We start from the raw sequence: 27947 nt of genomic DNA on the forward strand, positions 1-27947 counted from the left end.
ATTATTTTAGAAAATAAGTGTATATTCTAGCTTTTTCAATGATTTTCAGTTTATTTTTATAGATATTTCGGCATAGGGAATCTTCACAAGAAAGCTAAAATTTTAATTTCGTAAATCTTCTTCAAAATTCCAAATTAAGAAAGTCAGCCATAATTTCTTCTTGGTGCATCTCTTTGTTTTCGGAGTAAATTATTTGATTGGATAATCCGCAATCACAGCTGCGGCTGAGATTTCGGCTTTCTTTGATCTTCGCACAGAAGCCTATCATCCGATAGTTACGTCACGATTATCTTCCAATTAGGGATCATCTTCCTGTTATTCTTTGTCTTGCATCAACAACAGCTATAGGATATGGACGTGCAGTGTTTGGCGTCTGTATTAATTTGTTAAAATAATTTAAAACAGTGATTTATTCATTGTCTTGCATCAACAACAGCTATAGAATATGGACGTGCAGTGTTTGGCGTCTGTATTAATTTGTTAAAATAATTTAAAACAGTGATTTATTCATTGTCTTGCATCTTCAGCCATTATCGGATAAGGACGTGCAGTGTTCGGCGTCTGAAGAAATTGAGAAATAATTAGTCCTTATTTTAAAACTGTGATTAATTCTTCGTTTTGTCTTGTATCAGAAATTACCAGCGGAGATAGACGTGCTGTGTTTGGTGTTTGAACGAAATTGTTAAATCAGTATTATTCTAAACTGTGAGGTGACTTACGTCTTGTATCAGTGATATTCTTATGGAATGTGCTTATTGGTATGGAATGAGCTTATTGAAAGTTTGATGTTCTCGATCAGCGAGAGAACGTAGGAGAAGGTGAAGGAGACGGTGACAAAAACGTAAATCTTGAGTTGGCGTGTTAGCATCGGAGAAGAAGAAGTTGAGTGACGCTCAATGGCCACTTAGAACGATGCTACAGTTATCGGAATCTGTAAACTTTTTTTAACCCACGAGTTAAGAATCTCCAAGGAGATTCTCGTGGCATAACTTTATCACAAAACCTTTTTTTAATATATATCAGTTTATTCAGCGGTCGAAGGAATGGATTCAAGTAAGTAGGAAACCAGTGTAAAAATTAATCCAGGTATTGGCAACTTCAAAATTCCTTGTCTTGGCAGAACAAGTGTGTGTGATTTTTCTTTTCTTGTGCATGTGTGAAATTTACAACATGGTGTGTTAAGTGCATTAAGTTTTCCCTCAACGCCGCACACATGCAGATTTGGTCAATGTGACATCGTGATTTCATTCAATGGGGGGGGGGGGAAGAAAGCTAGATTATCTCAGCACAGAGCGATTGTCGTAATAACAAGAAAATGTGTGTACCACACGCACATTTTCCCCCAGTGAGGAAAAGATGTTTAGATTCCCTGAAATCTTGAAATTATTCGTTTTTCGGTAATACTGCTCGAAATTTAAATTTTATATTTTGGCATGTTTTCTTTGGTTTTAAGAAAAATGATTCTAAATGATAATTTTTGGAAGTAAGTGTCAGATTCACGGCTACAGTCAAGTGCAAGGGTACATGAATTTTGCGTACCGGTAACAGGAAACTTTCGTCAATAGGCTAAACCTCCGTGATATTCTATTCTGATACCCATCAAGTTTTAGAAATTTCAGTTTTAATGATTAATAGTCGATCCTTTTTTTTTAAAGAAAACTCAGAATTTCAGAGCGACACTGAAGTAAGTAACCACTGCGTCTTTGGTTATGATGTGGTAGCGAAACAAAATATAAATACGTAAATGAGGATGGTGCTTCATAAAATATATGTGTGACTTTTCTTTCTTGTTTAGGTTAAGTTAGTGTAGCTAGGTTAGAATAGGGATTTTAGGTTTAAGTTGTGTCAATATATTACATGAGTGTCTACCTGTGCTAGATTGTCCAGTGGGTCCGAGCTGTAAGAGAGGTAGCGAAGAGCGTAAATCCTCTTTGCCGGCCACAATCTCAATGCACAGCGGATTTTGAGCACCAAAGAATAGATAAAGAAAGTGAAAGTAGCTAACCACAACCTTATGCAGTGAAGTTTTATTTTTCCAATAATGTAGTGTATTTATAATGTGTCATTTTCATTTGTTTTTGTGTCGATTTAATGTGAATGTTTTTGAGAGTCAAGAATATTAAATGAATATGAATATTTTAGGAATATCTGTGGAAAATTAAATAATGTTTGGCTCTGAAAGTTAAAGAAATCGATAATGTTAGTTTCTCAGATGGGTATGTCAGTCAAGTGTAAAGATTTTTCTTAAATTTCTTGTCCAATCCTTTTCATGAATATTGTCGAATAAAATTTACTAGCCGTGAAAACATCTTTCTTTTCAAGCACAGAATATAATTATCTTGTAGTTTTAAGAAGTAGTAGAAATCTTGAGTTACAGTTATGTTTTGGATATTTAATGTGAAACATGATCAAAGCAAAGAGCAGTACGTACACAATAAGTTGACTAGGGAAATGAAATAGCTGTGAATCAAGGGAAAAGACTTTCCTTAGTGTGACCGGGGTTGAAAACAACCGAATCTGTAGAATTTTTCTCATTTTATCAGTATCAAAATCTCAGTTTTTTTTTTTTAAGTTGCAAAATGCTGTTTTCGAGATTTGTAAGATTTTTTTTTATTCAGATAGGGCTTTTACAGACAACATTAAGATCTTCATTGTGCTCATTGCCAGCTCCACTCGTAGGTCGATGTCCTGTGTCTGTAGTCGTGGTTCACAACCTATTTCCGGATGGGATGTGGATAACGAACTGCAGGCCTGGATACCGGACTGTGAGTTGGGATGGAAGAGAGTTTGGAATCTTTACATTTTCGGGCAAGATTTGAGTTCTATTTTCCGTAGATGATTGGCTTGGTGAGTGTATCAGTGACTGTTGATGACGAACCCATACGGGCCCAGTAGGTTCGGTGTCACTAGTCAGTGATACTTTCAGCATAGCCTGTAGTCTCAAGGAAAGGGAACATCATACAAAACCACAATATCATTATTACATTATTTTATTAACATTATTAATTAGTTATTTTTAAGTTAAAAGGTGGAAATAAACGGCGGGAATATTCTGTTTGTGTTAGCAATGGACGTTTGCGATGCATGTAATGCAATATACGATTCTATTACAAAGAATTGTGATGCAATATACGATTCTATTACAAAGAATTGTGCGATAAAGAGCGTAATATTATCGTAGTTTATGCATTAGCTCCTCATTTAGTGCATGCTGTGCAAGAAGAAACCGGAAAATGCAATAGATGTGTGAAAATTTGGTAGAGCCGTCTGCTCGAGTAATGCCCATTAATTTGTTACTACATCTTCATAATTAAATTTCAGTTCCAGTCATAATTATTAAACGATTTGCTAATTTGGTGGCAAATAAAAACTTATAATTCCGAGCCAGAAAAGCTAATGTTGCATGAAGAAGAAGAAGAAATATATAACCATGGAATGAAAAATGCAGTTGAAGATTTTAAAATTCTATCTTTTAACAAATATTAGTTCTAAAGTAAAATGTATAAGTTTGGTTAGTACATTCAAGGTAAAATATTGAATTTTTAATCGTAATTAGAGTGGAAAAACAACAATTGGTCATAGGAAATAAATAATTTGACATCGTTAAGCCTTTTCGTATGTGTTGACTTGATGTTATGTGTTTAAACATTACGAAGTGAATTCTTAGAACCCAATCCGGGTTTTGATAACCAATGTTTCTTCCGATATATGTAGCAACGGTGTAAATTAATTATAGCCTTGTCAAAATTCCCTGTTAACTACTACTAGGTGACAACTCCATCTGCTCATTCATGACGTCAGAGGAACAGTCGGATCAAAGGCAGTTGAGAGCTCGATCTTGGTCATTTCTCGGATGGTCATTCGTTATACATTTTTGCCGTTGGTCACTTCCTGGTCATTCTGTCTTCGGTCCGTCTTTCGGTACGGTCGATTGACAGAAAAGTCTTCACCAATGGATATCATCGAGTTGCACCGGCTGGTGTGGCTATTCTAGCAAATGTGGAGATCCCATATCGTTGTGGTAATGTATTATCGGTACCTTATTATGAAAAAGTGGTAACATGATATGTTGGCAATCAACAATGTACCAAGTTACCCCCTCCCACAAAATAAAGAACCAAGAATATAAATATATCAACGATATGGAATCACCATACATACATCATCATAATCATACTACTACTACTACTACTTATACTTACCTTGAGAACAGAACCCAACCAACCCCTGCGGGGCTTCTAACCCGTTCCTACTACTATTACTACTGCTGCTGCTACTACTACTACTGCTACTACTACTACTACTACTACTACTACTGCTACTAGCACTACTACTACTTACGTCGAGAACAGAACCCAACCAACCCCTGCGGGGCTTCTAACCCGTTCGTACTACTATTACTACTACTACTCGTGTTGAGAACAGAGCCCAACCAACCCCTGCGGGCCTTCTAACCCGTTCCTACTACTACTACTTATACTTAAGCAACCTTACCCTGCACTAAACATTACAACGCTTAACTTATCTCTCATTGTACGTGGGTATAGTCTACCGACCTCCACAAGGCTATACTTACTGATTTCGCACCCGTCACAAACTGGAATACGCATAAGAATCCCCCCGTGCAATTTTCGATCTCAATTTACCACGCCTACTCGTCACACTAAATAGTTCTTGAATGTTCTTTCCTACTTAATACACTTCGGGTTAATACACTGATTAAGCTCGATCAGCGGCCACATATACACACGACAAGGCTACTCCAAGCATTGAATGCAATTACTGTTTAAAAATCATTTTAATGAAATAAGGATATCATACTTCACAACAAGCACTAACATTTAATATTTAAAAATTCAACGAAAAGTAATCAATGTATTATAATTTTCTGCATGAACCAACAAACTAATTACCAGTTTAAGTGTTCCGCCACACTCCAGAAATACAACTTCCACTACATGCGCACGCACACATTCACTCACTACAATGCAAACAATCAACATGGCTTCCATCCGTCAAATTTTATTACGCAAGACCTTTTGTAATTTTTAAATTAAATTTAAAGCTACTTATAGATAACCTGCAATCTTCGTTACCAGCCATATTAAATTGACAACATATCTACATAGAAAGTGCACTTCTACCTACTCGGGAAGTACTACACAGGCGTCGTAATATATAACCTTGTTCCGACCTGGAAGTCCCTGGAACATCGATAACAGGGCCTGACTTCACAAATGAATAAGAGGCAGGAGAATGGAACTTCATCGAATTAGGGTGAGAGTGTTCAAAATTAGTTGCTTTCCTTTGCTCTGCCAACTAAACCTTTTACACCCTTATTACTACATTCATTATCATCACAAACATGTTTCATGTCAAACAAATTTATCTCAATTATCTTACACCAAAGGTGGGCGTCACATTACGATCTCGACCTTGAAGTTATCTCGTACCACATTGGATGGCGCTTTAGGTTTTGTTTTTCTGAGGTTCTCTCGCTGCATCAAAATTTTAACCTCCCACTTTTACAAGTAGTAGAAAATTTAACTCCGCCCACCATTCCCTTTTTAAGTAGTTTCGAGTGTTTTTCACGTCTCTGAATTTTCTTTGCTTAAGTTCTTCTTTTTTTATCTAATTTGGTTTAAATTTTTGATTCCCACCTCTAAAATTTTGTAAAATTTTCCTTTAGTAAAACCCCACTCACCGCTCTTGACTCTAGGTTCCGATTATGGCGTTCCTAGTGCTATTGTATGTTTTGTATATAAGATTATTTTATTTGGATTTACTTAGTGTCAGTTATATGAGGAAGTTCAATTTGTTTCTTTTAAATTATTAGCATTAATAGTATATAGTAGGAACGGTAGCTAAACTGCCTATACTTGTGAAACTTCCACATTATGCTATGCATAAATGTCGGTTTTATAGAACGGGTCTTTCTGTGCGTACCCCATCTGTCGACAGGTGTCAGAGCCAAAACGGTACGAGATATCGAGAGGTTTCTTGCAATCGATTCAGCGTGTCAAGTTGAATCCATCTCCTCCATTAACCGTCTATTAAACCCAGAAATGGTTCAAATTAACCATATCAGATTTCAACTTTTGTGGGCGTATAATGAAAGCAGTGACAAACAGCTGGAAGTGGATTTTGCTAACGATTCAGAGTCCCAAAAGTGTATATAATCGCAACCCACAACAGTGTGCCAAAATCGGAAATGGTTCAAATTTACTATTACTTCTGGTTTAAATACGGATTCTCACATAGTAAAAACGGTAGGCTATATCGAGATGCGGTGTACTGCAATCGATTCATTGTCCCAAAAATCATTTCCGCTCCTTACGTTAAGGCTCTTTTCAAATCAGAAGTAGTTCAAATTAATCATTTTCGGTTTCAATACTTACCACCATTGAACAAAAATGGTGACAGATAACCAGACGTTACTTTCTGAAATCAATTCAGGGTCTTAATAAGGCATATCATCACAACTCATAAGAATCAAAATCGGAAGGGGTTCAAATTTACTACTGCTTCCGGTATAAATACTGATTTCCATAGAACAAAAATTGTAAGAGATATCGAGAGGTAGTTTTTTTGCAATCGATTTAAACCTACGATTTTGTAAGAATATTTTATATATTCTTCCTTAACCTCTCATTCAAACCGGAAGTTGTTCAAAGTAACTACTTCAGATTTCAAATTTTATTGTCATAGGCAAAAAAAGTAAGGGATAGCGATTAATGGCTTTTTGGTACGGATTCAGCGTCCGATGAACAGATTTAACTTTATTTCCAGGGGCGTTATTTAGGGGGCAGGGTTTGAGATTTATATAGATTTTTTCAATAAAATAGTAGTAAATCAGTGAAAAACGCGAAATTTTGCTTATAGCAAAGAATTTTGCCCCCCCCCCCCCCCCCCCAAAGCAAAATCTGAAATGACACTCCTGCTTATTACTCTTTGGCAACCAATAATTGTAGATTTACTGTTTCAAGTTTGAGTATTGAATTCGCAGTAGTTTAAACGTTTTTGTTTCACACTGTGTTACTTGTTAATATTTTAAATATGAACAAACACAGGAATAAATATATTTCCCACAACAGAATCAATTCAGGGAATTCCTGTTCCAACTTTCAATTCAGGGAAGGCTGGCTTATGAAAACTAGTACTCATTGAATATGCCTTCGAATAAATAACCTATTTACTATTCATGAAACTGCGTAATGAGAACAGAAAGTCTCAGATTGAAACATGCAACAATTTATTATGTTTTTAAGCGATTGAGAGGCTTCGAGTTTAGTAACGAAGAAACGTATAAATGCAAAATGATAATATCTTTCTCTAAATATTCACAAAATAGTCTATATTCTTATCCTCTTATCATGTCCAAAATAATAATTTCGATTCCATTGTTATTCGGAAAACGTTAAATATAACACTATAGAAAATAGTAATACTAGAAATATGTCAGATACTATGAACTTACTGGTAACTTTGGATCAAACTAGACCTCATTTAGAAGTTAACTTGTTGATTTGATTACATGACTTTTGAAATCATTGTGCTGTTTACAAGTTCTTGCATTTTATATATATATATATATATATATATAAACAGAAACTACAACGACTTGTGAAAATTACATTTGTAATTTATAACTTGTGAATAGTGCGAAGTAGTTTGAATTGATCGATTATTGTATAATGGAAACATCACCGGCAAAACTATATGTTCCCATCAGGAAAAGGCTAATAACCGACACATGTCGTAAACAAAAGCAACTTCCAATATAGAAACAATGAACAAACGAATGATTTCCAAAAATAGATAAAAGGAAAGTAAACTTCGTTCAAATATAGAATAAAACTGGATTTAAAAAATATCAAATACAAAAATTAAACTAGTAAAGTTTCCTGTAATAGGATAAAATTGTCCTTCATAGATTATTAATAAATCTTCAATATAAACACACACTGTACTTACTTCCCGTAACAGGCTTGTTAAATCTAACCCCGAAATGAGGAGTTCCATCAATGGCGTTTTAGTGAAATTTCTTGATTTCATTGATGAATAATACCAATGGTGGCCAAAAAGTCCGAAACCAAAGATATGCACACCATAATATCTCGTGCCACAATTCATAATATTTCATACTGCTCACATACGTTCTAGACTCGTAAAAGTCTACTACACAAAGTTAGGTCAATATTGGATTGATCGTGTTTAGTGAATCTTCTTGATTTTACGGAATTCAAACCAAAATTTGATCGCCAATAACTCGGGAACCAAAGATTCGTGCAACATAATATGCCATATGTTTGCTAAGCTCCTCGAGGTTTATCTTCATGTCAAAGAACTAAAGATTATGTCACTAGTGAAAACTGCCTACACTTGAATACATTCCAGTGCGCATCTTATACTAATTTGATTATGCTGCATCCGATAGAACTATTTTTAAATATAGTTGAATAGTTTTCAATACCTAGGTAGCATTATTAAATAAGATATGAAATGTAAATGGTAACTAGAAAGTAACGGAATAATGATGGATGATTGTGAGGATAATGAAAAGAAGCATACTCTGTGAATGCTGAATGAAGTACAAAAGTACTCAGATGAGTATTAAATTGTACGAAGTAGAAGTGTAGAAGACAACAAGATGTACTTAAGTTCTCGAAAATTTGTGTAGGCTAGAATGATAAACTATCTGATTAGAATGATAAACTAATGAGAGGCACTGGAAACGGTAAGAGTACAATCATATCATTGGAAATAATTAACAGATTAGGATTTAATGGTATAGAAAGTACATTCTGATTGACTTCGCAGAAGGCAATTACACAGCCAGCTGACTCAGTCTTCTAGCTCAAGTCTTCTTCCCCATTAGTACAGTGATGTCGCAAATGAATTCTGCTTATAGTCAGTACATTTATCAGATTTCTGAATTAAGAGGCAGCGAACTTTGTTCCAGAAACCCAGAAATAACGGTGTCTGGGAGCCGATGCACTGATCAGGCTTCACCTTCAAGGGAATATCTTATATTGATAGTAGCAATGCCCAATCAAACAATGTGCAATCGATAGAGGAGTGAAGAAAAGTGAGAAATCCGAGGTTTTAAGGGCCGACACCCAGAAACACAGGAGATACAGAGGAAAGAAGAATCTAGAATCATGTGAAGATAGAAATGCCAAAGATACACTGACACGCCAAAGAACTTCAAAACGGTTAAAGTAATCAAAATGACATTTACCCAACACTCTAGTAAGCAAACATTGTACCAACAGACATGCTCAATAACATCATATGTGATGCAGTGTTGCCATTTGAGCACAAAATGAAGTTTTGTTAAATGCCAACTTGTGAAGTCATGATGTACAGTGTTGCCAACATTTGAACATAGGCCTATATGAATTTCTACATAAATCTCGGACGTAGAAGAGTACGTACAGTACCAACACACTGTGGAACGCTTTATCAACAGCAACACTGAAAAATTGACTAACAATAATGTGTGACGTGATACGATATTACGTACATAAAAAATATGAGCCTGCTAATCAATCCAAGAGTATGTATCATTTCAGTTTTGTGTGTTGTGTTTGATACTATTCTGATTTTCCACTTGGGAAACCTGCTTCGACACTATGCTTCGTCCCTTATTTTCATGCTTCAGTAATTATATTCTTGTTTGTGGTATCATATTTTGGTTTTAACTAGTTTGAATCGTGTACAGTAAGTTCTCTTCTACATCCGAGATTCATATAGGAATTTATATAGGCCTATCTTCAAACGTTGGCAACACTGTACATCATGACTTGACAGGCATGGTTCTACACATAATTAGATTTTATACGTGTTATAATTTGTGTTCCGTGCTATTTAATAAAACTTCATTTTGTGCTCAGTTCTCAACACTGCATTACATATGATGTTATTGTGCTTGTCTGTGGGTACAATATTTGCTTACTATAGTATTGGGTAAATGTCATTTTGTTTACTTTAATAGTTTTGAAGTTCTTTCTGTGTCAGTGTATCTTTGGCATTGCTATTTTCACATGATTCTAGATCCTTCTTTCCTCTGTATTTCCTATGTTTTTGGGTGTCGGCGCGTGAAATTTGAATTTCTCACTTTTCTTCACTCCTCTATCGATTGCACATTGTTTGATTGGGCAATGCTACTATCAAAATAAGATGTTCCCTTGTCAGTACGCCGCTGTACGCCATTTGGCTTGCCATAGCTCTTCAGAGTTAGTTTAGTGCTTCTATGAGTTAGCATGCCATCAGTACTTCAATATCGTGAAAATAAATAATTTATTATCTATCTCTCCTGCATTTCGCCTCACCTCTGTATACTGAAATAAAATACCAAACTTCGTGTCGCAAGAACCCATGAAGGACACTGGCCGGAAACTTGCCTTACATTTCAGCCAGTGACGTAGTTTCGATTGCCATATTTCTAACATTGTCAGGCCATAGTAGCTTCTCAATAATTAGGTCATAGCAAATGTTTACTATTCCTCAAGGAGGGGTTTAAACCCCGAACCTGCTCGAGCAAAATATTATGAAAAAATAAACAGTAACTATATTGATATAGGTCTCTCTCTCCCTCTCTCTCTCTCTCTATTTATATATATGCATGCGTCCCCCTGCGCGTGCCACTGTCAATTTTAGTATGCCGCAATTAATAAATATTTATAAAAAGTTCTTCCCCATTTTGTTCTGTCACAAATGGCATTTTGGGGATAATACAGTAGTATATTCTTAACATAAAAAGTACTGGACTGCACTTCATCAATGGTAGAGTGCGTGGGTCACTGGTTTGATTCCAGCTGTTGCCAAGTGAACATCGTGATTGACAAACACCATGTACGTGGGTTTTCTTGGAGTTTCCTTATTTTTCTCCTACTTCTTTCATTTCAGCTTATCATCATCCATTTCATTATCACTGTCTGTCTTAGTGTCGATGCTTAACGTTGGAAGTTAAATTAAAAAATAATAATAGTAATAATAAAAAAAATAAATAAAAAGTACTAGCTGGTCAAACAATAGAAGTTTGTTTAAATTATAAAAATTTTAACTTATTTTATTTGTTGTAATAATTTAATTATTTGTTACCATAATCACATCAGATTAAATTGATTATAAGTAGAAATAGAAGATGGACATGAGGTGAGTTGATATTTTTCTTGTAAATATTTTGGTAGTTCATTTGCAAAATTTATATTAAAGTTTTCAGAATTGATTCTTATAGAATAAAAGCGCATACAGTATTTTCAATATGTTATATTTTAGTTATTTCCACGACTTGCATGCTATCTGTCAAATATGAATGAAATGAGTTTCTTATTATTCCTCTTATTTCACATTTCTCTATTTTATATAAAAGTTCTCTATGAGACACTAAATCAAACGCTTTACCAAGGTCTGAAAACAATCCTATGCACTTATTTCTTTAGTTCACTTACATAATTAAATATTGGTAAATAGCGGTTTCCGTTGATTTCCCTTCAATCAATGCATGATGTTCTTTTGAAATTGTTCCAGTACTTTGTAAATATTGTGTAACCTGTTTGTTCATTACTAATTCTAATACCAAGGGCGTACGCAGGGGGTGGGTCTTGGGGGTACGGATCCCCCATCCCACGAAATCCCGGCCTTTTTGTAAATATAGTCTACTTTTAGGGGCAATTTTACAAATTTTCATATAATTTAGCATCAAATTATATTTGGACCCCCCGAAATGCTTTAGACCCCCTCCGAAATAAATTCCTGCGTACGTCCCTGTCTAACACTTTCGCGAATGTTGTAATGAGAGAAATCGGTCTGTAGTTCCCGGTATCCATTTTATTCCTTTTATATATATATATATATATATATATATATATATATATATATATATATATATATATATATAAATTGGTTTAACTTTGGTAACTTTTAGTTTATCAGGAAATACCCCTGTTTGGAAAGAAAGGTTTATTAAATAGCACAAAACTTCAGCTAGAGAGTTATTTACAACTTTGATAAGTGCAGATGGTATTTCATCAATATTTGCTAACCGTTTATTTTTCATTTGATTGATAATTTAAATTACGTCAGTCATGTTTATAGAATATAGCTATGTACATTGAATTCAGATTATTGTTTATGTTTATTTTCCCAAATTGGTTGCTATTTTTGTGTTTGTCGCATATTCTACATGAATTTGAATAATATAAAGGTAACCAAGAAAGCTCTGTCGCTTTTTGTGGAGGTCTGTGTTCAATTGACCCTGACACCATGAGTTGAATGCGAATGGAGATAAAGCGAAGGCCAGTTGTTGGTGTGGGTATATACAACATACTACCTGGTTGTGGCAGTTTAGTTACAGCGTGAACTTGAGCAAGAAGAGTGAACATGGGACCTCCACAGAGTGTCGTAAGAGCGTGTATGCTGTACGAGTTTTAACTGGGGTCAAACGCCGCTGTAGCGAGGCGGAAGATATGCCAGATCTTTGGTGAGGGTGTCGTAACTACGCGGACAGTGCAGCGGTGGTTTAACAAGTTTAAGAACGGTGATGAAACATTCGAAGACGCATCACGTGCCAAAAGACCAACACACGTAAAAAATGAAGATCTTCAGGCAGCAATTGAGGTGAACACTGACCAGACATGTGAGGAACTGGGACTACAATTCAGTGTGAGTGGAGAAACCATTCGGCAGTACCTCCATCAACTTGGTAAGCACTACAAGTTGGGTCGACGAGTCCCACATGATTTGACTCCGGGTCAAAAGGCAACACGAGCAGACACCTGAGTTTCTTTGCAGTCTCGTCTCAGAAAGGAGCCATTTCTCGAGAGGGTGTTGACATGTGATGAGAAGTGGATCCTGTACAAAGCTTCCCGGCACCGTCATCATTGGTTAGTATCCCATGAACCGGATCCAAAACAGCCGAAACCAGCATTGAACTAGAAGAATGTCCTCCTGTGTATTTAGTGAACTGCTCGCGGTATCGTGCTTCGGATACTAATACCAGGTGGTCAGAGCATCAATTCAACTGTGTACTTTCAACAATTGTGCATTGTTGAAGAAAAACTTAAAACTCTGGAGCCAGCACTTCTGAATCGCAATAGGGTCCTTCTGTTACAGGACAACGCTAAGCCCCACGTTGCTATGATGACACCCTCCTTGATGTACACCATTCTATGCCTAGGATGGAAAACACTATTGCATCCGCCATACTCCCTAGACATTGCACCATCCAATTATCACCTGTTCCATTCCTTGGACTATCACCTGGAAGCACATCAGTTCAAATCCCTAGTAGAGATGCAAAATGCACTTGATAACTTCTTCGCTTTACGCCCAGCAAGTTCTTCTGCTATGGAATCCATAACCCTCCAAAACGTTGGCAGAAGGTCGTCGATGCTGATGGTGACATATCGATGTTCAAAGATGGTGGTTGATAAAGTGACAGAACTTTCTTGCTTACCTTTATAATAATTGAAAGTGTCTGAAATCATTTGTGGATTATGAATTACTTCATCATTATGTTTTATTTCAGTGATATTTTCTCTTGTTTTATTGATTTTTAGTTCATTATTAACTGATGTTCACATCGCTTTGGTCTTATTAGCTGAATGCTGTACTATAGTTTCGTTGTGCTATAATAACACGTTTATATATTTGGTCTAGGAATTAATTCGTGCGGTTGGTACGCACACATTGAAGCTGTAGTACAAACACAAAATACATAAATACCTTAAGAAAAATATTGTCCATCGCTAGCCACCACTTTCGCCCATCTGTCAGGCAATGTACGGATTCCGTGGCGAAAGAAGTCCTCATCCTTGGAAGCGATCCAGTCAGAGACCCATGTTTCGATATCTTCTGAAGAAGTAAACCGCTGTCCAATCAAATCGTTGTTCATGCAATCGAACAAGTAGTAGTCCGAAGGAGCAACGTCTGGTGAATACGGCGGGTGGGGTAAAACTTCCCATCCGACATTTTCTAAATAGGTTTTGACCGGTTTTGCGACATGTGGGCGAGCGTTATCATGTTGAACAATAAGTTTATCATGTCTGTTCTCCCATTCTGGTCGTGTTCTGGCCAGAGCTTGCTTCAAACGCATTAATTGTCGTCGATAACGTTCTCCATTCATAGTTTCACCCGGTTGCAGCAGCTCATAGTACACCACACCTTTCATATCCCACCATATGCACAGCATAACCTTTGCACAGTGAATATCTCGTTTTGGTTGTGATGGACGTGGTTCACCTGGTTTCACCCAGGCCTTTTTTCATTTAGGGTTCTCGTAATGGATCCACTTCTCATCACCCGTAATAATTCGATGCAGAAACCCCTTTCTGCTCTGTCGTTGAAGCAGCAATTCGCAAATGGTTTTTCGTCTTTCAACGTCTCTGTCTTTCAATTCATGTGGAACCCAATGTGACATCTTTTGAATCATTCCCATGGCTTTCAAGCGTTTGGAGACTGTTGTTTGATCAACGCCTAATGCTGCTGCAAGTTGTTCCTGCGTTTGACACGAATCCTGCTCGAGCAATGCTGTCAATTCTTCGTCTTGAAATTTTTTTGGCTGTCCAGCTCGCTCTTGGTCTGCCAAGCCGAAATCACCACTTCTAAACCGTGCAAACCACTTCTGACACGTTCGCTCAGCTAGAGCATGGTCACCATACACTTCCACCAAAATACGATGACTTTCAGTCGCACTTTTCTGCATGTTAAAGTAATGCAGCAGGACACCCCGCAAAAACACTTTATCAGGCACAAATTGCGCCATGTTCACTTAACTACAAACTGGTGTTGTTGACGCTTTAATACACTGCCTTATACTACGAACGATACGCGATGACAGGGGTTTGCAACACATGTGTGGATACACGGAACTGTGGGACGCTCCGTTCGTTGCGCCATCTCTTGTCCACCCGCACGAATTAATTCCTAGACCAAATATATTCTTAAATTTTGTATAATTGTTTTCGAATGTTTCTGTAGTATTTCCTACCTTCGTTAACAAGTTTAGTGTTTTCATTTTTTGATTGGAAATTTTAATGCCCTAAGTACACCGTTGTTTGGAAGTGTTTGTTTGTAAAGTAACACTTTTCTTTTGGAAGGGGGGGGGGAAGCTACATTGAAATAGCAACTAAAGTTGTAAGATAAGTTTATACTACTCTTCCAAGTTTCTTTTACGCCATTGTATAAAAATACTTCTTCCAAATTTCCACCTTTAATTAGCATTTTAAAATGCATAATATTATTTATATTAAAATCTCGTTTATATATGTATATTTTTTCTTGTTCCCGTTTTAAAGATGTATTTTTGTTTATTGATACATCAATAGTGAAACGTTGACCAAGATGGTCAGAGAACCCAATGTCTATTACCCTAGCATGACTATTTAATGTTAACTCATTTAGCAGAAGTTGATCTATTGCCGTTTTGTTATTTTCAGTTATTATAGTAGGTGTTCTATGATTGCTTTTAGACCATGTGTTTCTAACATGGCATTTAATTTGAAATCAACCTTTTAGGTTATCAAAAAGTCAACGTTTATATCATCTATTACTGCCATTTTATATTCTTTCTTGGTAATATCTTACAATTTTTTCCAGTTTGTTTGTGAATAGGTCTATATTACCGTAGGTGTTCTATATACACACATACTATAGCTAAATTACATTGCAATAATTATATTTTGCTATTTTCAAAATGTTTATCTACATTTAAAATTTAAAATTTGATATTTTTATTTGTATTTGAGCCTTGTACAGCGACCAAGCCCTTTTGTGTCAACTGCACGAAAGAGCATTCTGCTTGGTCCCGGGACTGTCCAGCCTTTCAACAAGAAACGTATGCGAGAACAAATAGTCTAGGCATCAACTTAACAAAAGTGCTCTTCTTTCCTAGTTTACGGGCAAATCATGTAACAATCTAGCATCCGATATTTTTTGAATATATACCCATCACTGATCACAAAAATGCCGAATGCCAGAAGAAACACCTCACGGGAGGGAAGGGGGAAGGGGAGAAAGACGAAATTTTAGCCGTTTCTATTATTCACTATATCTCCGTAACCACTGGAGCTAAAGCATCCAAACTTTTTCATTTTGTTTGCCTAATTGTCTTCTGCAATTTAATTCTAGTGCATTTTTGATATATATATATATATTGTTATTTTCATTTTTACTCAGTATTGGTTGCGCATGACGTCAGTTGTTCTAGCCATAGATTCTTTACAAGATCGAATTCGGAAAAAAATTTCCGCCAAAAGTTTTTCGTCATTTCATACTCTTTCAAAAAATGTATACTTATATTCGTGTAGGATTGATAGTGCCTGAGTTATAAGCGACTTTATTCAGTCGAGTACGAAACTGATCACGACACGGCTCAAGCATTACCTTCCCACAAACGGTAGATATTAGCAGCTGATGATGATTAATATATACATAATCTTGTCTGCCTGCAAGTATATAGTCCTGATGATTAAGACAGTCTATAATCTAACTAAAAATATCCATTTTTAATATCAATTTAGGGGTTTTCCAGAAAATAGCCCTTGTCAAAACACAAAACACCATGTGCCGAGAGACCTGCTCTAATTTTAAAATCTGGTTCCTGCTCTATTTCGCTCAGTACCGTTGTAGTACATAAATCGATGAACTTGTAGCAAAAACAGCCCGATACAGAACATGATTATTTCAGAAAAATGTATAGAAAGCTGCATGTTTCTGCATGTTTTAGAAGGTATCAGAGACACGTATAAAGAAATAGATTTGCAGAGTTTCTCAGAAATTTTGTATTTTGACAAGAGCTATTTTCCGGAAAGCCCCTCAATTGATATTAAAAATAGATATTTTTAGTTAGATTATAGACAGTCTTAATCATCAGGACTATATACTTGCAGGCAGACAAGATTATGTATATATTAATCATCATCAGCTGCTAATATCTACCGTTTGTGGGAAGGCAACGCTTGGACCGCGCCGTGATCAGTTTCGTACTCGACTGAATAAAGTCGCTTATAACTCAGGCACTATTAGTCCAAACTAATATAAGTATACATTTTTTGAAAGAGCATAAAATGACGAAAAACTTTTGGCGGAAAAAATTTTCCGAATTCGATCTTTAAAGAATCTGTTGCTAAAAAACTGACGTCACACGCAACCAATACTGTGTAAAATGAAAATAACAAGAAAGCCAATATATTTAGCTCAAAAAATGCACTGCAATTAAATTGTAGAAGATAATTAGACAAACAAAATGAAAAAAGTTTGGATGCTCTAGGTCCAATGGTTACGGAGATACAGTGAATAATAGAAACGGCTAAAATTTCGGCTTTCTCCCCCTCCTCCTCTCCTGCTGTAAGGTGTTTCTTCTGGCATCCGGCATTTTTGTGATGAGTGATGGGTATATATTCAAAAAATATCGGATGCCAAATTGTTACATGATTTGCCCTTAAGACTATAATGGTTGTCGAGATTTCTCCCGCCGATGATAAGCGTCGTTTCAAAGAAAGCATACCTTTCTCGCTTTCTGTGAACTTAGCTACTGTGCAGCTACTTCTTGTAAATCTGTCGCAACCCAGATGTCCCACGTCTCCACTCAAACATATCTTGTTTCCGACTAAAACCCAGAAATTCCGACCCCAGTCACATCAACTAGCGAACCCCCGCAAACTCCACGTGTTTCTGTTAATATTCCTTCAAGTGGTCTTCGGCGAACTCCACCTCATCCCCGCTCACCTTACACGGCCGGCCTAAAACTTAGCCAGTATGTACGGCAACTTGATGATACGGTCGTTTCCTTAAGAAGAACAAAATCTCCAGCTGTTCGTAAGCCACCTTTTGTTTCCTTGAAATCTAATATTTTGAAAAAAAAAAAAAAAAAAACGACCTGATGGATACTAAATATAAGGTAGTTGGCCCAAGGAACTTACACTGAGAAAACTCCGTTCTCCGGACAATGGTATATTGTACAAATATATGGAATACTCTTGCTTACTACAGAAATCAGTACGGAGTATGCGTTATCGGTATGCTACATAGGCACTGCCCTTAGATGTTACATCATACCGTTGCAGGATGTCTGATATCTAACAGTCTTCCCTATATTACATACATATATCATCTTCGTCAGCTATATGTCATATACGTCCATTTGTATGTGGGATCCTGACCGCCGATCGTTTCATACGAAAAGTACGTACAGATGGAACGTTTATCGTAAGAAAGTATTATGAAACCTGCGTTTTCAGTTATACGTTTGCTGAACGTTAAGACCAGAAAATACAGGATTTATAAATGTAACATTCGATTTTCCGTGTGCCACATACAATTTTTTTCTCAGTGTAAGTGCGGGAACTGTTCACTTTACTATATACGTCGACTAATAAGGCAAAATTAACTTTAACTCCATTAAAAAACAAACAAACAAACAAATAATGCTCTGAGCACACTATATGACCATTTTCCAGTGTTCTTTGTGCTAAATAATTCAGATTAAGAACTGTAATTATCCTGAGAAAAATATATTAAGGAAATCTTATTATTTTATCAAAGTTGTGTACATTTTACATACAAATCATAGTTAAAAGAAAAAGGACAAAATTACTACTAAAGTCATAGTCTAGAGTCATAGTGTTATTATGTGGTGCAGATAGAGAAACTATCGGCACTCTAAAAGCATTATGAAAATTATTTAAAATTGCAAAATTATAAATTATAACACCATTTGACTAATTCAGGGAATAATTAAATAAAATTAACAAATAAAATTAATGAAAAGAAACTGTAACGAAATCAGGTCGCGTTACTGGCACATACACTAGTAACCAAATCTTCATTTTCTTTAAGTTATTATTAAAATGAGAGGGCGCGGTGGCTCAGTGGTAGAGGTTCACCGGTGCTTTGGGTCCCTGGTTCGATTCCAGCTCGCGCCGTGTGGACTTTGTGGTGGACGAACATCGTGTTCGTGGGTTTCCTCGGGGTTTTCCCGTTTCCTTCCACTTTCTTCATTCCACCGTTCCATTCATTTCTCATCTTCACCGTCTCCTTTAGCCTAACCTGCCTAACATTGGGACGTAAAACTTAAAAGATTTCATTTCATTTTTTATTAAAATGAGGCGATTGGAGAAATTATGAGTGCGACTACTATAATTTTCTACAGCAATTTAATCAAACATGATTTAAAATTTAAAGATGTCGAAATCGTTAAACAATCATTTAAGATATCACTATAATTGGTTTTCTAGCTTTGGTTGTGTAAATATCCAGGAATGTTAATAGTTCCGTGGTTATGCTTCAACTTGCTTCAATAGGATTTGAGGAAGTTGGGATAAAATAAGTTGAAGGTCTTAAGAAACTTCGAGATAATATATTTTAAAAAGTATAATTTATGCCAGGAAAGCATGCTTTAGTTATATATGAGGAACAGCATCGTGGAATGACGGTTAACACAAAGCTCAGAGAGTAGAGCATAGACAAGAGAACAGAAAAAATATGGGTAAGTGTCACTATGTCTCATCGACGTTGGAGGACTCAATGCATTGATGTACTGTGTTCGAATTGAGCCTCATGGTCTTCCTACGGAAAGAAAAGCTCATATACTGTGAAATTTGGCAAGTGCAAAGCATATTCCGAAAACAGTGATGCATGAGAGAAAACAGAAGATAATCATACGAAAAGACAATGGAGACAATCGCGACAAACATACGTGTCAAAGAAATCTCGTTAGAACATTTCTGCTGCTAAACCAGTGTACTGCAACATAATATGGTATGTGACAAAGAATCCTTGTAAGACGCACGTTGAAAGTTCCGTTGTATTTGCACAATACTTCATACTACACATAGATTGTGCTTTATCTTAAATCAGGGTTTTTTTTTTTTTTTTAAGCAACACTAGCACCACCACCACCAAATTCACAGATTTATAAATTTCTGCTTTCGAAAGCTTAGCTAGCCATAACCTTAGTCCGTTGGTTGTAATAACTATTTAAAAGCTATCAGTTACAATTTGGGCAGTCTGTATTATTCGGAGTTTTAAAAACAGCAAATAAATTGCTTTAAACTGCATGCCATTTATTTATTTGTTTCATTTTAATTCCAGATTTTACTGAGGTATTCAGCCTACACATGTAAGGAATGTGCTTCCTTCAACGGACGAAAGAATCTGTCTTGATCCGAGTGGGTCACGTGCACTGCTTTGGCAGCTTTGGTAAGCTCTTTATCAAGTAGAATAAAATAAGTGTGTTTCTTCTATTGACCTTTATTTGCAGGTTAGCAGTGATCACGGCGCAAATCCCCGGGAGGATGAGGGGGACACACGTTCCTTCCAATTTTGGAACTGGGTGGGACTGTTCTCCCAATAATCTGATTTGAAATGTGTTCTTTGGGGGAAAATGTGATAATTTGTGCCCGACTGCCACAAAGAAAAGTGAAATGAAATTGATGTCCCTTGCTGTACGGTACAACATACAACAGGTTCACCTCAGAAACTAGATTCATCTACCGTAATATGAGTCTCATCTCCTTTCCCCCAGAACAAGCCTCCAAACTGCCAGCCTCCCAATGTGGAAAACAACTCCCCTGGTCCTCAAAACTGCAAGCCTGCATTGTTTATCAGCTTCATAAATATTTTAAATATCGCTTTAATATATATATATATATATATATATATATATATATATATATATATATATATATATATATATATATATATATGGGAACGGTCTTATCCGCCCCTCCCCCTTCCAATTTGAAGACAAATTTGTGCTTCTGGCTGTGATTATGGCATTAAGGCATTATCTTACATTAGCAAATCGAAAACATGAATACAAAATTTCAATTCACATGATTCTAACTAATAGAATTTATTTCTAGTTTAATGTCTCTTTTCAGCATTGAGTCTATATAAAGTCATGTACCGAGTTTGATGAAGTTCGAATCAGTGCAAAGCTCCTTGGTTATATGATTAGCGTACGCACTTTCAATATGAGAGAGTCGGTCGGAGACTGACTATCCGTGAAACTGTGGGTAAGTTAAATATTTCCATTGCTTCCAAATTTTACCACGCACGAAGATTTAGACGTATATTGGCGAAATACATTGCCATATAGAACCAGAAGAACATTCATGTTACCATTAGTAGTCGCTACCCAAGAAAACAGTCACCAATCATCCGACAATTCTGACCAGTATCAACATGCAGGATGAATCATGGGTTTACAGGTACGGAAAATCGAGCTAAGTCATCCCATTGGATGTCACCTGGATCTACAAGACCCAAAAAGGCCAGGCAAGCCCGATCCCGGTGAAAGTCCTGTTTTTTTTTTTTTTTTTTTTTTTTTCTGTTCGGAATCGCACATCACAAATTTCTTCCATGTGCCCAAACATGTAGAAACAATGGGTGGAGTCTTAAATCAGACCCGTAGCAGGGGAGAGGCTATAGCGGGCACTGTCTGCTCTAAATTATTTCTTGCTCCCTTTGAAACAGAACTTGTAGAGAACTTTTTAAAATGGCTCACAAGATAAGAAATTCTTGCAATTTTATTTATCAACTTATATTCCGTTTAGTGCATTTTACTTACTTCGTGCTAGACTAGCAAATATCTCACAGCAACCATCGTAGTCTTGGAGTTTTATACCATAATATTTGTCATTTGTATATCACTCGTAAAAGGAGCTACAGCTCTTTGTTATAGATTTCATAAATAAAAAAAATAATAAATAGTTTTGTGGGTTTCTTAATGCCTTTATCATTGTCCCCTCAGTGTTCACTTCTGCCTCCTCTAGGAAACAAGATTGACTACAGACCATCTTAAATACCTAGATATTTGCTTGTTACTTTAAGTTTTGTGCGGCAAGAAAAATAGTTCCAAATATCGAATACAGAAATTACTTTTATACACGAAAAACATGAATTACCTTCCGGTTAACTTGTTTTGATGCTGTGTATAATTATTTCATAAAATACAAATCATCCTTCGGAAAATGACTTCACTGGAAGAAGAAAGAATTGCCTAGGAATTTCAGGAGGACTGTAGGTGCAATGCCTCTGTCCCTAGCAACTTCTCCCACACATTATTTCGTCTGAGTCTAATCTGGGAGTCTTTAGTAACGTTATCATTGTATTGTTTTATTGTTTCCTTCTTTCGGAGTCTTACGTTCCAATAATTTCATCAAACTCCTTTTGGAAAACTAAAACAAGAGAGACTCCGAAGCAAAAGAAAATCTTTCAACTTCACATTCAATATATGTTCACAAATAACAGTCTTCTATAATAGAATTCTCTGCTCAAATTTCGTTTCTATTTGGGGAATCAATCTTCTACTGTACGATCTAAAACAGTTTCTACTTCTGCGGAATTAGTATGGTAATTTTTGCTACACTTCTGTTATATTTTCCCAAGTGAGGCATACATATGTCTATCTATTGTATATAGTATAAAGTAACTAGGAAATGGAGATTATCGAGAGACAAGAGCGCCTGCAGGACTTTTTCCGAGATGCAGGGGGAGGCAAGAGAGTGACACAAGCAAAGTCGTGAATATAAACACCTTGATGCATATGGCATTTCATGTAAAACAATTATTATTGTATACAAACACATTATATAGCTTTATTAACTAAAGTAAATATATTAAATATTAAACTGTAAGGATAACCATATCTAATATATTTTTACATGTATTACGAAGAACCGAACCCCTTTAAAAAATCCAGAGGGGACAATTGTCTCCCGCTGCGGGTGCCCAGGCCAACAGGAGGAATAATCTTGGTTTTTCTATTTTTTCCATGCTACGTACTAGCGCAACTACAATACTGGGTGTCGTAACTTAAAGAAACTTTTATCCTGCAAACAGAGGTTTTAATCTCCTTTTAAAATTATGACACTAATATTTGTTTATAATTAATTAGTGCACTTTGATAACTTTGTATTTACTTCCGACTACTGTATTTGAATGCAAGAGATTTTTGGTGGGCGATTCATGCTTTCTGTCTTGCTATCAGACATTTCGCATAACATTAACTTGCTAAATGTAAATTATTGCTGTTGTTCGTTTTCATTAGATACTTAGCCTGAAATTATGAATATACAAAATAATTCAACCAAATGATGTTAAATTTTAGGAACTTGAATTTGTGAAGAGTTTCTCAAATATTAGCAGCAAGCGTGTTTTCTTGTCAAGGGGTATTCTAGATAAGAAAAATATCTCTGTTGCATAGTCATCGACAGAACCACGTTTATGTTATACTTATTAGTGAGCCATGTAATCTTAAGTATAATAAACTAAAGAATAACCCCAGCTAGTAACTCAATTCCTTCCAAAATATGATGGTACCATTGATTGATAGACAATGATTGAAATATCTAATATTTTAAGATGTGTAGGTTCTTTAAAGCTTTTTGTGTTTACAGGCAGATTCTCATTCGTCAGATCTACCAATTAAAGGTCTTTGTTTTGATCCAAAAATAAATGAAAATTCCTTAAGGAATCAAGACGGAAGAAGAAGTTGCATGTGTTTTTAAGGAATAATGGATCTAAACTTAACTTGATTACATTCTCAGTAGTATGGAATTAAATAAAAACTGATATCCTTTGTGCCATAAGTACAAAACCTGCAGAGATGACTTGTGATTCAAAGGGAAACTGTGTACACATAGTCCTTAATTACGTCTTCAAGAAATACTTCGATTGGATTAAGGGATTAATACACAGTATAACTTCAAATTATTGGAAGAGTTTGGTATGAGATATTGAAAAATATAGTTCAATAAAGCAGACGTTTTCGACATGATCATGAACAATATAACGGACATATATGTGGAGTATAAGTAGATATAATAATTCTTCGCTTTTAGAATACAGTGATCTTATGTACTTCCAATGTATTTTTTCTTTAATCTTGGTTCTATTTAAGACGACGTCCAGAAATTTTGTGATATGTTAATCAGAAGAAGATTATAATGGAGCTAAATTTTGGAGAAAAGCATTCAATATAAAACTATTATTCGCAAAAACAGTTGTTCCTGTAATTTCAAAGGAGTGTATTAGGTTTTAAATATACAGTAGTCAATCAAACTGTATAAAGTGATTCTATCACACATCAATATATATTTTTTTACGAAATCAAGTTTGTCAATAAATACCGGTACAAAGTGGGAAAAAAGTCAATACGTATAAATAAGCAGAAGAATAGAAACAAAGTGATATTGAAAGAATATACAAGTGATATAGCCTTCGTCACCACAATATGTTTCTTGGTTCTTCTATGGACATACATTGTTGAAGATGGAAAAATGTATGCTCAGTCAATTACAAATTATGTAAACAGCAAAATTCGAGATGAAAAGGTCATAACACGCTTACGTCAAGACACAAGATTTTGTACAAAATATTTTACGACTAGTTGAATGTGAACAGTGTACACACACAAAAAAAAGAAGAAGAAGAAGAAGAAGACTCAGAAATTATTAAGATTTAAAATGAGAAGCAACAAAGAACTTCAAGTTTTAACTAGTAATCAGTGTTCTTCCAAAGAAGAGTGTAAAGTTCAAAGTTTCTTACTCAATGACTGTAGAGCCATCGAACAATTCCCACAGATTACTCCAAGAAGGAAACTATAATATTTCAGCGCTTATGTTTTCTTATTCAACGGTTTTTAACCACATCAAGACTTAGTTACTCATTCTGGCGCATCTGAGATTATTACAGTCAATATTTCCGTGTAATAAGCAGCAGATACCTGTTACTACATCTTCAAAGAGCCGAAACATCCAACATCTGCAATTGTGTTACTGATTGTCGACTTTATATCCAGCTTCTACGTTGGAACTGCTGTCCATGCCTTGTTTAAATCCAATGGAGGTTAGTGAGTATAATGTTACATCTAAACATTACTTTGCAGTAGTATCATTCTCTTTCTTTTCTGGACAACATGGAAGTTGAACATTACAAAAGTTGAACATTACATTTGTCCATTTGACTTATGACTTAGGAAACTCGCTGAGCAAATTGAAATTTACCGCAGTTCCGAATTCTCACCAAATTCCTTGGAAATGACTTTTCCCAGACTTTGTTAAATCGATTTGTCTTACCCGGAAAGTATGAATTCATCCCATTTGGTGCAAACTGTTAGGCAACCAAAAGAAAGAATTTAGGAGAAAAAAATTAAAAGTTATTAATCTCTTTGCACCCATCTTGTATTCACCAGAAAAAGTTTCCTTAAAATCTGTCAACAATAGCACAGGCCAACGCTATAACTTCTCTGATATACCGATTTCTGTGTGATCATCGCTGGATCTTGCCAGTAATTAGATGAGATGTTTGGAGAAGCAGATAGTATTTGCAATGTTGCTTTTATCTAGCGTTTACCCCTCTCCCTGCGGGAGGCTTGGTCCTGGTGCAGTTCCACACGATGGATGTTGTCGCCATACAATGGTAGTATTTCTCTGTGTAAATTGGGGATAGGATATGTTGGTAATAAACAGCATTGATTTTGACTTTTGTTTCGCCCTTTACTCTATAGCAAAAGAAAGTAACACTCAAAATACCTTTCGAAAACGTTGTTTGCATTGACGCACCAAGTTACACAGGTCTCTCTTTGACGAATGCCTCTGTTGATGATGGCCGACCTTTTACACAGTCGTTTAAGTAAATATATATTTCCTGTATTGTCACAACCAATTTCCAGTTTTACCAGACAGGTGGCGCTCGTACAGCTTCCTGCCTTTGCAGGTCCGTAACCAGCCCAAAAATGTAGGGGAGGCGGTAGAAGTTAGGGGAGGGCCGATCCAACCATATAGTTCATCACCATATAGTTCATTTACAAGCCTACAATAAAATTTTGAGGGGACCAGTAAAAATTTAGTGGGGGTACGGCCTCCCAGGTCCCCATAGATACGGGTTTGTGCCCTTTCTCTTTCGTTTTGTAATGTTAATGCATGCACCTGACTTGCAGACAGATTACAGCCTCAATATGTGATGGATCGTACGACTCACTGTGATTGGGCCATATGTAATTGACTATAATACGTTGAGGTAATGAATTCTCACAGGCGTATTATTGACGGATACGTTGAGGATGGATCTTCTCTACCACAGATCTTGTGTTTCAGTAAGGTCCTCTTTGGATGCGATTTCGTAGGAGATGTGAGTTGTAGAGGAGCATGCTGCGCATAACGTTTAATCACTGAGAGTGGCCCGCCCCATTACAAAGTCATTGTTTTGATACTGTTCTACTATGAGGGAAATGCTAATTTCCATGAGAAAGAATTATGACGTACCCTTCTCAAAAGTGTTTTTTCTCATCAACATTTTTCCCATTCTCCTACACAAGTGAGAGATGTATCCGATTCCAATGAAAATAATTACTATAAAATACACGTTGACAAACGCTAACTGTTGATTTCTAAATAGTACAGAGTGATCACAAAGTCCCGTTATCCCCTATGCATTACATAGATGTTAATGAATTGTTAGTTCTTATTGTGGCATGTGCTGATATACATCTAAATCATGGCTGATGAGTCCACTTACATCATGGAGGAATGGACGGACGCACTTGGGCTCATGAACGACCCCAAACAGGAGAATTAATGAGATATATTCAGCATGATATCACTGTAAGGTGTCAGAACAATTTCCCTTCAAAACCAACAATTTCACGGTGGAAGGAAAAGCTTTTTGCAACTGGTTGCGTAAGAGATAAGCCGAACTAAGGACGGCCACTAACACGACTGGTAACTTGTGTGGAGGCTGGAGTGTCTGTCGAATGTTTGCAGAAAAGTCCATTTGTAAGCGATCACAGAAATTGGAATTCCATACTCGACATTGCGAAATCATACGACGAAGGATTTGCAGTGAAAGGATTTGATTTGTAAACGAAATAAGTGATAGTGACATGCAAAAAAGTCAACAGCCTTGTGAGCGAATGCTTGATGTCTTTACAGCTCTTCTTTCAAAGGAAAAACTGTTTTCTCGGACGTGTGTGCAATATATCGTAGTGCGAAAGCCATAAACGTTTATTTCTGGAGTAAAGAAAGCCCACATTTTTTTAAAATGAAGAACTTGAACACAAGCCACCACATATGATCTGGGCTGCAATGCCTGCAACTCACTTCGTAGGTTCATATTTATTTGACGGTGCTGTGAATTGCATTGCGTATCTCACCATGTTACGTGATTGGTGTATTCCATATCTGCAAGATCGGGGGTTGCTCGGTCGTGTATAGTTCCAGCAGGATGGAGCACCAGCCCATTATCCTATTGCCGTTAGAGAATATATCAATTAGGTATTTCCTGGTAAATGGATTGGATGTAGTTCTGAACATTTGCCTGTACCCGTGTAGTGGCCACCACGAAGTCTTGATTTCTCATCTTAAGACAATTCATTACGGAAGTTCGTTAAACAAAAGGTTGATGCTACACATTACGAGACAGTTGATGAACTTACGGATGCCGTCCGACATGCATTTACTGCCATCACACCAACAATGTTGAGGGAAATTTCACATCGTACATGAAGGAGAATCATACTCTGTTATGAAAACGATGGTGTACATACAGACACTTTGGAATAAATAGTAAAGAATAGTCATACTACTTCGAAGTTGTCCTCTGCCGTGATCCCACATTAATACAATGTGATCATCTATGAATATATGGACACGTGATAGGGAGTAACAAAACTTTGTGATCACTCTGTAGATATTGAGAATATTTAATTCCAACTTAAGTACTGATAATAAATAAATTAACTATCACACATAACATAAACAATTGAAGTATATAACATTGAATCATCTATTAAAGTGAACAAAACTTTAACATCGTTCATTGTTTTCAGGTGTCAGAAATATTCTGCCAAAGAAGAAACTATGGTTACATCATCTGGCCAATTATCTTGAAATTCTACATAAAGAAGAGCAAGATGTATCTCTTCCCTCTCAAGAAAG

The 27947-nt window shown here is 36.2% G+C and overlaps 1 long non-coding RNA gene across 1 annotated transcript; it reads left to right on the forward strand.

The window, feature by feature from the left end:
• The first annotated feature begins 905 nt into the window (after positions 1-905).
• On the forward strand, positions 906-27947 carry LOC145663638 (uncharacterized). The gene is made up of 3 exons (XR_014127202.1): positions 906-1053; positions 20098-20205; positions 27839-27947. It is a non-coding gene; the product is annotated as an uncharacterized LOC145663638 (long non-coding RNA).

The sequence above is a fragment of the Thermobia domestica genome, chromosome 11 (assembly GCF_964235325.1).
Source record: "Thermobia domestica chromosome 11, izTheDome1.hap1.1, whole genome shotgun sequence".
Lineage (NCBI taxonomy): Eukaryota > Metazoa > Arthropoda > Insecta > Zygentoma > Lepismatidae > Thermobia > Thermobia domestica.